Source organism: Quercus lobata, chromosome 8, assembly GCF_001633185.2.
Source record: "Quercus lobata isolate SW786 chromosome 8, ValleyOak3.0 Primary Assembly, whole genome shotgun sequence".
NCBI lineage: Eukaryota > Viridiplantae > Streptophyta > Magnoliopsida > Fagales > Fagaceae > Quercus > Quercus lobata.
In genome coordinates, this window is record NC_044911.1 from 42,598,146 (window position 1) to 42,613,668 (window position 15,523).

Genomic DNA, 15,523 nt, shown 5'->3' on the forward strand with positions numbered 1-15,523 from the left:
ATTTTAAACTAACTTAATTCTAAGTGGGAATAGTGTGAATACGAGCGGATAAACAAACAAGCTACTCTAACCCATAATCAAGACAACACAGCAATAAAATGGAATGTAAAAGAGTAGAGAAGAGAGATGCAAACACAAGATAACACACCGATGTGTTATCGAAGAACTCAGCGAAAAACCTCTCCACTGTCCTCCAAGTGGTAATTGATCCACTAGACAATCAGTTGAGATACATGGGTTAAAGATAGACCCTTCAAGCCTAATCTACCCGATGTACCTAAGCCCTCCAAGCTCCTACTCCAACAAAACTTCTCGGAACCGTGTCTTGTCTAGCTCTCCGAATTCCGCAACAAGCTCCATGTTGCATCTGCCATCCTTGGCTTTTTCCAATACTTCCCAGCAGTACCAAACTATCACTTGACACTCTGAAAGGGTGTAGTAAGTGTTTAGGCTATCAACCTCTTAATGGTATGGAAAGGGAGAGGTAGGAGTTGACGAAATCCACAAGCATGTGTAGAGATATATGGGTATGATAATCTCTAACTCTCAAGGTTTGAGACTAGGGTTTTTTCTCAGAAACACTCCTTATCATTTGTGGGTAATGTGGGTATATATAGCGTGGGTACAGATAGTGTGTATTAGATAGTACAGTTTGGCAGAACAGAATGTTTCGCGGGTGTCTCGCAGGAAGACCTTACCCGCGAGATACTCGTGAAACACAGCTGTCTTCATCTGTACTAACTCTTCGCATTCCAGTCATGTGCAAAGCACATGCTTCACTTCGTGGGATGCTTAGTCGCGAGCTACCCGCGAGAACTCTTCTGGTTTCAATTGCTTGAGTCTTCACACTCTCTCTCTAACACACAACTCTTACAATCAAATCCCACAATAAATACAGTGTACAAAAGATTGAATATAATTACAATCAAATTTGGCCCGGAATAAAAGCCAACAAAATACATATTTGTAAATCACAATTTTACAATCTCCCCCTTTGGCTATTCCATAACAAAACCCTTAAAATAGACTCTAGACTTAAACGTGAGTTTGGGAACAGTGGCAAAACTCACTCACACCTAATCTAGAAACTGTGAAGCACTTGCATGTTTCCCTGAAACACTCGCACACAAACAAAACTTTTATTAAGCTTATGATAAGTTGAATACAAGGTATGTACACGAGCAAGCATAATGCGATAAGTTTGTAAACATTAGATATCATGTAAACAAAAACTTGATCAAACAAGTTCAGTCATTAAAGAATAACTACAATGAACATTTAGCAAGTAAGTGTTCATCCGGACATGCAAATAAAGAGCAATCACTTATGATCACTTGTATGTCCAACACACGACCAATGCAAAATACATGTAGTATATGAATCTAGGAACAAGATCCTACTAGGGCACAAGTGTAAGATACTCAAGACATATTGGCAATATCTTAAAAGTACAAAAAAGATGCTACAAAGCAATAAGGCAAACAAAACATATTGAATAAACTGAAATTAAAAGACAGAGTACTAAAGCTTTAAATGAAAGTAGAAAACACAATAAACCAAACAGTAGTTACTATCTTCTCCTCCCCCTTTCACTGCATTCCCCCTATCACTACACTCCCCCTAACAACAACACCATCTCCCCCTTTTTGTCATGGAATAGCTAGTCTTCATGTTCCTCTAGCTTCCTTTGAATTTGGTCCAGTTGAGTCTAAAGAGATGTGAACTTGGTGTCGAAACGAATGTGTTAGGAGTGCATGATGGTAGCTAATCTGAATATCTTGGTATTAATCTCTTGGAGAGTAGCCATAATGTTATCTAGCTATTCATCATAAACATGGGATGTAGAACTTAAGCTTCCCTGAGTAGCATGACTTTCTTGCTTGGTATTCTTCTTAGTGTGACTCATGCTTGCATGGAGAGTGCGGATATTAATTGGACTTGGTCTTAGATATGGGTGCTCATCTTCCGAAGGACGCACACCTTTGAGCTTTAAAATCCTTGAGATAAGGTGACAGAAATGAATACAATTCCTTGAAGCAGTCCAGTCAACCGTTTTAGCCACAATGTGGAAAATATGAGAGCACACATCAATCTCTACGTCAGTGATCAGATCATGCAAGAATAATGCTCGACCAAGATTCATGTAACTAGTACTGGACAAAGGGTAGAGCTTGCTAAACATGATCATCATGAGCAGCCTTAATTCAGGAGAAAGAGATGCCACACTTATTGACTTCCCATTGGAGGAGAATTCCAAATTAACTCTAAAGCTTCCCGAAGAACCTCCTCATCTAGATTCAGTTCATTATATACCGGTGGGATAGGTAATATTGGCCTGTTGATGTGTAGAATATCGGCCAAGTAGACGGGTGTAACTGAGAACCGCTTTCCTCTCGCCCAACACTTGATTTCCTCTCCTTCAACAATGGCATTTGCATAGAATTCTTTCACTAAGTTTTCGTATGCATCCTCAAGATTTGAGAAAAGAAAATTCCAATATTTGGTGGCAAACCATATTGGAATATTCATGTCTAGGAGAGAGGGTTGATCAACGGCCCTTTCAACCAACAATGGAGCATCCCGAAAGTGGCTTATGTAGGTCTGGAATGCAGCATAGGATCTGAACAAGTCAAGGTCATACACTCCTGTTGAAGAACGAGTCCTCTTTGACCTCAGTAAAGGGTCATCAACATCAATCACCAGCTCTTTCCCTTTGTTGCAACCTCCTTTCACAGCTGAGCTTTTAAACAAAGACATCTACATATGAGAGGACAAAATAGAAAAGAAAGAAGTGCAAAAACACAAACACAAAACACAAAACTTGATTAGATTCAAGTTAGTTCAAAACAAAGGTAAAACAACCTAAAACAGAGCAAAAACAGCTCAAACAACATGCTAAAATAGTTAAAACATGCAATCATAAACACAATGCATGAATTTTAATGTCTGTGCATGTGTGTGTATGTGCTGATACATGTGTGTATGCAGCATGAGATGCATGAGATGTGCCTAGAGTGTGCATGGCATGGCATTGAAGCACAAAATGGACAAAGTGTGAAAAACACACAAACACTGACCAAAAACATGATAAACATGATCAGTCAAGACAAAATCCAAACATTGGAACTCACTTGAGTCCAATTCAACACAAGAATGTCACTAGGACATTCTGCCAAACACCTAACATGCAACAATGTACACAGATGATGAAAAATGCATGAACATAATGAAATTTGCCTCAATACATGCTCAAACTGCCACATGGGGCCAACACAGATACACAAACATCAAATGGGACACAGGCCAATCAAAGATTTTGAAAAATTTTCACAAAATTAAGAACCCCAACCCAGTTTTCGAAAATCCCAAATTTTCAAAACCCTAAGCTAAAATCTGCATAATCTAAGACAAAAATGAAGACAATGTTTAGGAAAACATACCTTGAAGTGATCTTGGAGAGATTTTTGCTTGAAAACAATGGGGTTTGAGTGAAAAATGATTTTGGGTTGAAGGGGGGTTCGAGAGAGGCTTAGTGAGGGAAATGAAAATGTTTTGAAAACTTGTCACATCTGCCTTATAAAATTGAAAACACGCGTTTTTCGCGGGTTAGAAAGTTGTGATATTAGTCACAAGACATACTGAAGCTTTCGTGAGAAGCTTTTAGTCACGAACCAGTCGTGAGACAGTCGTGATAGCCTTTGTATGAACTTGAAAAATTTCCAGTTTTTGCCTAAAAACATTTCGTGAGAAGAGTTTAGTCGCGCAATACTCGCAAGGTAGTAGCGAGACCTTCTATATGAAAATGTGACTTTGAAATTTCCCTTAAGCACATTTCGCGGGAAGCTCTAAGTCGCGAGCTTCTTGCGAAAAGACCTCTGAACCAGTTTTTGAAAAAAAACACAAAAATGCATTTTGAACAAAATCTAAAAGCACGAAAGTATAAAATCACTTTCAAAAACATATAAAACACTCAAAAATATTTTTGGGTTTGATCAGCAAGTACTTAGGCATACACATCACATTTGAACATGTACAATCACACAAATGAGATAAGCATTAATTGAATCGAAGTCTTGTGTGTTGTGGGTGAGTATCAAATGTGGAATAGTCCTTAGACTAGAGTGAAGCTTTAATGATCAATTCAATCAAGTCATACACAACTGGTACGAAATCAAGTGGACTATCTCAATTATAGAAATTAGCATATATGACCTCCCACAAGAGAATGATTACAAATCATAGAAGCTTTTCATTTGGTTTCTGCATAAATCATAACATTTTGTCCTTTTTGGATAATACATCTCTTTTTGTGATTGGTGCTTGAAATTTTTAATATTTCAACATGTAGAGTTAGCCTTTGGCTTTTTGAGCACCATACGTTTTAATAAAAAAGTCGCTTTCCCTTTTTCCTAGTTAAATACTAGTATGTGTGATAGGCTTTTGCAACTCATTATCTCTTTTCATTTGGAGATTTACATTTGGTGAGCTCTATAGCAAAACTATAAAAATAAAGTGGAAAGAGATATAAGCACAAGTCTATGCAAGTACCAAGACCATCAAGACTATTGACCAATCATTCATGACAAGCTTGAAGATCTATTTACAACAATCATACAAAGTTTTCAAGATTTCTCCCACAAAGATATATGTGCATACATAATAAGTTAAGCTCGTAAATGCGCTACGCCATTAGTACGAAGGTACTAGGCCAAACTGACATGTGATATACACAACATAAGCGATCAAACTTTTTGAAGATTTTTCAATTTTTATGAGTTTTTGAATTTTTTTTTTGAACACACTCAAAAACAGAACAGAAAAAGTAAGATCAACAAAAACAAGTATAAACCAAAACCAAAACCAAAAAAAATATGCTAATAACTAAGCATGTGATACCTAAACACCAGATGTGCAACAATGAATAGAATAGATTCGTAGAAAAGATAGAGTTCAAGGAATGATACCTACACCAATGGTCTTACGCAAAGACTCAAACCTTGGACCATCAAGAGGTTTAGTAAAAATGTCTGCCTTTTGGTTGTCAGTGTTGATGAACTCCAAATACACAGTCTTTTCCTCCACCAAATCTCGAATGAAGTGGTACCGGATCTCGATATGCTTTGATTTTGAGTGTTGAACTGGATTTTTGGACAAATTTATGGCACTCGTATTGTCACAAAACACACACATAGTGTCTTTTGTGGTTCCATAATCATGTAGAAGCTTCTTCATCCATAATAATTGTGCACAACAACTTGCCGCTGCAATGCACTCAGCTTTAGCCATTGATAGAGAAATTGAATTTTGCTTTTTGCTCATCCATGACACTAAGTTATTTCCAAGATAGAAGCAACCACTAGAAGTGCTTTCCTGTCATCAATGCACCCGGCCCAGTCAGCATTAGAATATCCAACTAGGCACTCATTCGAGTCTCTTGAATACCAAATTCCATAATCAGATGTGCCATTTATGTAGCGGATAATTCGTCTGACTGCTGTCAAGTGTGACTCTTTGGGTGCTGCTTGAAATCGAGCACATACTTCTACACTGAAAGCAATGTCTGGTCTGCTAGCAGTGAGATAGAGAAGACTACCGATCATACTTTGATAAAGTGTTGGATCCACTTCTACACTTGCTGCATCACAACTCAGTTTTGCTGAGGAACTCATGGGAGTGGAAGTGTGTTTCTTAGAGTCTAGGCTGAATCTCTTTACAAGATTTTTGGCATATTTCTCTTGAGAAATAAATATCCTATCTTCCCGTTGTTTCACTTGAAACCCGAGGAAGTAGTTTAGCTTTCCCATGATGCTTATCTCAAACTCCCTTTTCATTTCTTCTGAGAATTCATGAGCTAGGTGATCGATTGTGGATCCGAAGACAATGTCATCCATATATACTTGAGCAACAAGAAGAGATTTCTCATCTCTTTTGACAAACAAAGTTCGATCAACTTGACCTCTCTTGAAACCATGATCCAAGAGGTTTGTGGTGAGGCGATCATACCAAGCTCTTGGTGCTTGTTTCAGCCTATATAATGCCTTCTTCAGCCTTAACACATGATCCGGAAAGTAAGGGTCTTGAAACCCCTTTGGTTGCTCAACAAACACTTCTTCATTTAAAAAACCATTCAAAAAAGCACTCTTTACATCCATTTGATATAACTTGAAGTTCATAATGCATGCTATGGAGAGAAGAATTCGAATTGACTCTAGTCTTGCAACTGGAGCAAAAGATTCATGAAAGTCTATGCCTTCAACTTGGGTATATCCTTGAGCCACTAATCTAGACTTGTTTTGGACAATTTCACCATCTTCATCAGTCTTGTTCTTGAAGATCCACTTGGTACTGATTACATGTGTATCCTTGAACCTTGGTACCAACTCCCATACATCATTTCTAACAAATTGATGCAACTCTTGGTGCATGGACTCTACCCAACTCTCATCCTTCAAAGCTTCCTCCACTTTCTTTGGTTCAAATTGAGCAAGATAGCAGTTGTATGTCACATGATTCGCACTATAGGTTGGTCCTTTTCTCAACCGAATACCTTCATCTAAATCACCAATGATATTGCTTAATGGATGATTAAGAATTACCCTTGACGATGGTCTCTTGGAACTAGAAGGTTCCTCATCATGAGAGATTGGAGATTGAACTTCAGGAGGGGTGAGTGGACTAGAAGATCCTTGAGTTGATCTAGTCTCCCTTCTTGATATAGGAGGTGTAAACTCCTTTTCCGGTGATTCTTTCTCAACATCCTCACCTTGAGACATGTTGTCACTACCCTCATTCTTCTTAAGATTCGGTCCTTCACCATCATCATCAATATCCTTTTCAGAGATAGTGTCATCGATGACCACATTTATCGATTCCATCACCGTCTTAGTGCATTTATTGTGCACTCTATATGCTCAGCTATTTGTTGAGTAGCCTAGGAATATCCCTTCATCACTCTTAGCATCAAATTTCCAGGATTCTCCCTATCATCGAGAATATAACACTTGCTTCCAAATACTCTAAAATATTTCACCTTCGGTTTCTTTTCTCTCCAAATTTCATACGATGTCTTCTTTGTTCTTTTCCGAAAGTAAATCCTATTCCCAATGTGACACGAAGTACTCACTACTTCAGCCTAAAACTTCTATGGAATGCTTTTGTTTAGTAACATTACTCTTGCTATTTCTTGAATCACCCAGTTCTTTCTTTCAACCACCCTATTCTGTTGTGGAGTTTTTGGAGCTGAAAATTCCTTCTTGATGCTGTGTTCATTGCAAAATGCTTCAAGCTTTGCATTTTCAAATTCCTTCCCATGATCACTTCTGATTTTAACTATGGGAACTCCCTTCTCATTCTGTAGCCTCTTGCATAGCCTTTCCATCTTGTCACATGCTTCTGACTTCTCTCTAAGAAATTTCACCCAAGAATATCTTGAGAAATCGTCAACAACCACCATAATATAGCGCTTTCCACCCATGCTTTCTGTTCTTGTTGGACCCATTAGATCCACATGTAGTAACTCCAAAGGGCGAGAAGTGGCAACCACATTTACTTTTGGATGGCTTAACTTTGTTTGTTTTCCCAATTGACATGGACCACAAACATTCTTCTCAATTTTTCCAAACTTTGGTAAATCAATCACAGCTTCAAGCTTTGAGACTTTTGCCACTTGTTTGTAATTAGCATGTCCAAGTCTTTGATGCCACAACTCCAAAAGATTCACTCGAGCACTTCGACATACTATGCTTGGTTTGGGAATGACCCCATAACAATTGTCGGTGGTCCTAAGTCCCTTCAAAACCTGAACACCTTCTTCATTTAGGATTAGACATCCTTTCTTTGAAAATTAGACTAAGAAGTCTTCATCACAAATCTGAGTGATACTCAACAAGTTCACTTTCAATCCCTTAATGTATAGCACATCTATTAACAAAGGCAGTCCTAAAATATCCACGATTCCCTTTCCAAGAACTTGTGAGTGACTATCATCTCCAAATGTCACAAAGCTATCTTCCTTCTCTTTACGAGTTTTGAACAAGGACTTATCTCTAGTCATATGTCTTGAACAACTACTGTCAAGATACCACAAACATGAATTAAATACTTTCAATGCGGTATGAACAAAAAGACAAGCATGAGATAGGCATTCTTGACCATCAAAGCAGGACTCATCTTTCTTTACTTCATTCATAAATGAGTGAATCTTTCTTTTCAGACAATCTAGTTTGTCACACAAACGTCTATTCCTTTTCTTATATTTGTCAATTAAGGAATTTGACTCACATAAGCTATTATGAATATCATGATTCCTATGAACTAGAGATTTTAGCATGTGTATAAAGATTCTAGCATGTTTCTTTGATTTGAATAACTCTAAAAATTCATTACTAGAATAATCTCCAAGAATGCTCATAGAGTCATTTTCACAAACACCTTTACTATGCTTCATGTTGGCCTTTACCATATCACTTTCCATGGCAAACCAAGAGGGTCGAGGATTACGCTCAAGTATTTAAATCACAGCGAGTGTACCCGCTCTGATACCAATTGAAAGCTCGAAAATGTGTTAAAAATATAAGAGCTGTTTAGACTCCCAAATTAAAGTTACAACTCGATAGATTTTACAATAGCTTAATTTTAAGTGCAGAATAGTGCAAATGCTAGCAAATAAACAAACAAGCTACTCTAATCTATAATCAAGACAACACAGCAATAAAATGGAATGTAAAAGAGTAGGGAAGAGAGATGCAAACACAAGATAACACGCCGATGTGTTATGGAAGAGGAAATCGAAAAACTCGGCAAAAAACCTCTCTGCCACCTTCCAAGCGGTAATCGATCCACTAGACAATCAGTTAGGATACATGGGTTAGCAAGAGACCCTCCAATCCTAATCTAGCCGATGTACCTAAGCCCTCCAAGCTCCTACCCCAACAAGACTTCTCAAAACCGTGTCTTGTATAGCTCTTCGGATCCCAGAACAAGCTTCATGTTGCATCTGCCATCCTTGGCTTTTTCCAATACTTCCTAGCAGTACCAAACTATCACTTAACACTCTGAAAGGGTGTGGTAAGTGTTTGGGCTATCAACCTCTCAATGGTATGGAAATGGAGAGGTAGGAGTTAAGGAAATCCACAAGCATATATGTGTAGAGATATATGGGTATGATAATCTCTAACTCTTAAGGTTTGAGACTAGGGTTTTCTCTTAGAAGCACTCCTTATCATTTGTGGGTAATGTGGGTATATATAGTGTGGGTACAGATAGTGTGTATCAAATAGTACAGTCTGGTAGAACAGAATGTTTCGCGGGTGTCTCGCGGGAAGGCCTTACCCATGAGATACTTGCGAAACATAGCTGTCTCCATTTGTATTGACTCTTCGCATTCCAGTCATGTGCAAGGCACATGCTTCACTTCGCGGGATGCTTAGTCATGAGCTACCCGCGAGAACTCTTCTGGCTTTAATTGCTTGAGTCTTCACTTTCTTTGTCTCTAACACACAACCCTTACAATCAAATCCCACAGTAAATACAGTGTACAAAAGATTGAATATAATTACAATCAAATTTGGCATGGAATAAAAGCCAACAAAATTCATATTTGTAAATCACAACTTTACAAAGGTCACGACTCTCGAGAATCCACTATTATCACAACAAACGATTACAAGTAAAGGAATCCCAATACCTTATACCAACCTATAGTTGAACCATTACCCCAATACCTAATTTAACTTGTTCTGTAGTGACAATCTCTCCTTTCAATGCATGGCTCCCAGTACGTGACTAATCAATCGATGCGCGGATCCCAGTACATAGCTTACACACCAACTTGAGAAAGATGTTGGTTGGAAAGTTCTTCAATTCATCCACATGATGAAGATTATGAAGCTCTTTGATTACAAAACCCTACAGTGTACAAACATAACAACTTCTTGAAGAGAAAGATGAATTAGGGCGTATGTCTCTGGTTCACAATATGCTTGTGAAAAACTTTTGTATTGAGGTGCATCAGCTGTGACGACCCTTAAAACAATCCTTATATATGTTTAGGGTTGTCAAAAAAGAAAGTCCAAACATTTATATACGGATTGGAGTGAAATCAGATCTAAAAACTGATTTTCTTAAATCTCGATAGATACCCTATCTATCGAGTAGCTGTCAAGTATCGGGCTTAAACAACCTTTTAAGCCTCAATAGATACTAGCTGTCGAGTTTTAAAATCCAACACTTCTTCACTTGATTCTTGGACAGACTTGCATAGTTTTAACACTTGAACTTGAAACCTTGTTCCTTGAAGCATTAAACACATCCTAGATCTACCCAATTACAAGTAAAGTGTGTTTTGTCAAATGATTAGCCAATTCTATATTGACATATATTCCTAACATGATTTACATATGTCCTAACAATCTCCCCTTTTAGCAATCCATGACAAAAGTACAATAAACAAATGAACATATGAGAGAAGTCATAAATCACTCAACTCATATTCACTTGTTGAATACAATAAAATCTATTCTAACACAAACTCTTGAAAAACTTTGCATGAAGAGAATTATGGCAAGAAAAATTTTGACGACCTGTATTTCTGAAATACTTTAAACAAAACTCATCACGACATCTTAGTGTGAAATAGAAAAATAAGATTGTATACAATATATATATATATATATATATATATATATAAGAAGCATGCACATAAAGAGTGAAAAGAAACAACACATGTAGAGATAAGTGAAAGAACTGTAAGAACAACCTTATCATATATATATATAACATCATAAGTACAAGGTTTGCTATCACAAAGTAAGAACAATGTATCTATAAAGTAAGAAAAAGAATATATATATATATATATATATATATATATAAGTCCTCACTACATCCCTCAAAAAGAAAAATCACCCCTTAACAAAAATGTCCTATGCCCTATGCTAACTCTCCCCCTAAATACATGACTACTCTCATCCCAAAACTACTCCCCCTTTTTGTCACGAATGACAAAGGGTAAGTAACTCAAGTAGTCATCTCATCATCACTGGGCGAGCTAGTATCCTCATCCTTATCATCATCATCGTCATCGGAGTCACCATCATCGTCCTCATCCTCAAATGCCTCTAGAGAAGGAGAGCGAGACTCTATGAAGCTACTAAGGCGAGCATGCCATAGAGCAACTAACGAGAGAGAGAGAGAGAGAGAGAGAGAGAGAGAGAGAGAGAGAGAGAGAGAGAGAGAGAGAGAGAGAGAGAGACACATAAAAAAGCACCAAACAGTTCAATATAAGAATATAAAGAAATGAAGGTACGTATGCATGAAAAATGCATGAGCATGTGATATGCAATAGGAAAAACATCATTAGCTCAGCCCAATCCAACCCTACCAGCACACATCATTCCAACATAATAATCACACATCTAAAATGCATGAATCATAGTTAAAATGCACATAAGATGCAATGCATGATGATTTAAAATCATTTGAACAAAAAAAAAAATCCCAAAAATTTCACAAAAATCTCATTAAACTTGAAAAACCCCAAAAATTTTTCAAAAACCCAAAACTTATGTCAGAAAATATGAAATGCATGATAGAATAAAGATAAAAAATCATACCAAATGAAGAAAACTTGATTTAGGCTGAAGATCAAGTGGGGTAAGTGAAGAGGTTTAGTTTGAGGTGTTTGGGAGAGAGAGGAGAGAATTTCTATCAAGAGAAATCAGAGAAAATGAGAAAAGAATCGCGCTAACCCTTTTTATAGAAATCTCAGTTTCTCGATGGATTGAAAGGTGTTGAGAGCTATCAAGAATTAAAATGGCCAGAAGGAGCTATCGAGAAGCCATCGAGAGGTGTCCACAGCAAATTGACCTCAATGGATCGAGAAGCTATCGAGCATACAGAAACTTCCTCGATGGATCGAGTAGCTGTCGAGAAGCTATCAAGATTGAATCTCAAGAATCTCGATGGATCAAGATTGCGATAACAACTATCAAGAAAGGAAGCTGAAGAGATCGATAGATAGCCTAGTTGTCGAGAGGTGTCCAACAGCTGTCGAGATTGCTTAAAAACAGTTTTTCAAAGGAGAGAAAAACATAGACATGAATGTAATTAAACATGCTACTTAACCAAAGATCCAAACAACATTTTAAGCTCTCAAAAACATCTTTCATCAAGAAAAATTTCAAGCATTTAGATTCAAAACACATACACACACTAAACAAATCAAACCAATTTTATATTTCAAAAACAAGTTAAGACAGTTTAGTGAGCATATATTAACACACGTATTCCTTGTGATGGCCAAATCACATTTTAGCTGCACATATATAAAATTAGCAAAGAATGTTGCGTGTTGTGTGTGAAAACATCTCAAGATTGCACAAGTGTTTACATGTTATAACGATTTGAGATATGAGAAAATCACTTTAACTCACACACAATCATAATTGTTTGATGGGGACTATCACCTTCGAGGTACATTCTATAATTCCCACATCTCTTAGATGACACGCTTGCAATCATATATAAAGCATTTTGATTCTTTTTTCCTTTTATTTTTCTTTGCATATCTTCTTTTAAGCAAACCATGTATGGGCATATAAGAGAGAGAAAAGAAATACCCAATTATGTTAAGCTTTTGACATTGCACTTTTGCTATGCCAAAGCATACAGATGTCATTTCATGATAGGCGGGCAAGAGTGGTGGGATAGTTATTTATGCATTTCTCATAGGATTTTCTAGTTATTCCCGTAAAAAAGAGTGAAACGAGTGTTAAGTACAAGAAATTACTTAATCTTACTTATCACAAGCATGAGCCACAAAGTTCACTTGCCTCGTTGTGCATGGAGTTGCTTATCTAAGCTACAAAAGATACAAAGTTTAGAAAACTTTGATTCAATGGCCATCCATGGTACACAAGTACCAACGTACACATACACACACTGTTTTTGTATGTTTCTGATTTTTCAAAAAAAAATTTTTAATGAAAAACAAAGTAAAACAGAACTAAAAATAAATTAACAAAAACATTTTAAACAAAGCAAAGCATAAACTAGATTGACTCAAAACAAGAAAGCAAAACACACAAGTAATGCAAACTCAAAAACAAGAAGGGGAGAAAGAGAAAAAGTGACTAAATCACTTGGAGCCTTTTTCCTTCCACACCTTGGAAGAACCTTTCTGTTTTGCAAACCCTTGATTCGGCGGTGAGGGGGAAGAATTGAACCTGTTCAAGTTCGAAAGGAACATGAGGGCTTTGAGTAGATCTCCAAGAGGAGCAAAGGAGGATGAAAACTGATTCTAGTTTTCCGATGAGATCATACTGTTGCTTTGTTAAGTGGTTAATCACTTATAGCAATTAGGTCGAGTATGTCCACCCACTCCATAGTGATGACAGAGATGCTGCTTCTTCTATTTAGGCTTTTGAGTATTTCCCTTCTTAGCCTTAGGGTTTTTAATCTCTTTCTTATTCAGTTTAGGGGGTGCTCCTAAGATAAATTTACCCTTGTCTATGTTTTCACTGGCTAAAATAGTTTTCACATTATTGTTCTCAAATTCAACATTATTAGCAAGTGAAACAAAAACAGTAGTAATAGTAGAAGCAATACTGGGAGAATAGAAATCATACCCTAAACCGGTTTGATCAGAAGCAGATTTCTGAATGCTGAGTAGCTCGTCTAGCTTTGCACTCGATGTCCTTTCCAACTGAGCTTCGACTTGGAACAACTCTACCTCAAGCTTCTTGGTCTTCTTAGCCAAGAAATTATTCTTAAACCGCAGTGCTCCAATGATCTGATTGGCTTCATCAAACTTTGTGGAAAGCTCTTCTCGATCAAGTTCCAAATCACTTAGCTTCTTAGTGTCCAATCTATATGGTTTTTCATGCTTCTCAGAAACCTTATACAATTTTTCATAGGCTGTATGGATATCATCCTGATCATCCATTTTCTCGAACTTAGAATCCACCAAGTCCTCTTCATCATCCACATCTTCAAAAATCCCCTCAGAAGGATTTACAGTGGCAGTAAAGGCATTTAGGATTCCATCATCCTCATTATCAGAATCATCCTTAGGCTCAGTGTCGCTCAAAGTAGCAGAAGTGCCTTACTCTTCCCAATGGTCTTGAGATATGTAGGGCACTATTGTTTCATATGACCAAAGCCTTAACACCCAAAGCATTCTGGTCTTGAGGGAACAGTGTACTGACCACCATCCCTAGCATCCTTCTTTCCTTTGTCTTGGTTCTTAAACTGAGACGAACTGGACTGCTTGCTGTATTTATCAAATCCTCTTGTATTGGCATTCTTCATGAACTTTTTGAACTACTTTGTGATATAGGATTTCATTTCAGAATCTTCATCATCAAAAGACTCATCAGTATCACTGCTTTTGACCTTTAGTGCCATGCTTTTGCTCTTTCTTGATTTCCCGATCCTTGTCAAATCTAACTCATAGGTCTACAAATTACCAACCAGCTCTGTCAAAAGAATTTTATCAATATCCTTTGATTCCTCAATCATGGTGATCTTGGCATGAAATCTCTAGGGTAGATATCTGAGCACCTTTCTAACAATCTTGGGTTTAGGAATGGTTTCTCCAAGATTAAAGGCTAAGTTCACTATGTTCTTAAGCTTGACATAGAATTCATTGAATGACTCATCCTCCTCCATCTTAATCTCTTCAAAACTCATGGTAAGCCTCTAAAGTTTTGAATCCTTAACAGCCTTAGTTCCTTCATAAGTTGTCTGGAGGATGGTCCATTTATCCTTTGCGGTTTCAGTAGAGGATATCTTCTTGAATTCCTCGTTCATGACCACACTAAATAAAGCATTCAATGTCCTGCTATTGAAATTTGTCACCTTGATCTTAGCATCATCCTAATTGGCCGGCATTTCCTTTGACTTGGTCCAGCCTATCTCTACAGCTTGCCACACGTTCTCATCTAAAGACTGTAAGAAAACTCTCATGCGTACTTTCCAGTAAGCATAGCTAGTACCATCAAATAAAGGAGGTATAATAAGAGTCTGTTCTTTATCCATTACAAACAGGGGTCAATGAATCACACGGCAAAGATTAAAACCTAATCAGAGTGTGCTTACTCTGATACCATTTAATAGGCCAAGAATGTATTGACCCCTTGTGATAAATTAACTAATTAATTAGTCAAGTGAATTAATTAAGTTAATTAACATGCAATACGTATGGTAGCACAAATAAATCACCAACTAAGTTAATATGCAGCGAAAAATAAAGTTGACATGGTAATTTGTTTACGAATGGAGAAAACCTACATAGCAAAAACCCCACCAGGTGATTTTAAGGTCACCATTCCTGAGAATCCACTATTATTACAACAAGTGGTTACAAGTAAAGGAATCCCAGTACCTTATACCAACCTACAGTTGAACTATTACCCCGATACCCAATTGGACTTGTTCTGTAGTGACAATCTCTCCTTTCAATGCACAGCTCCTAGTACGTGACTAACCAATCGATGTGTGGATCCCAGTATGCAGCTTACACACC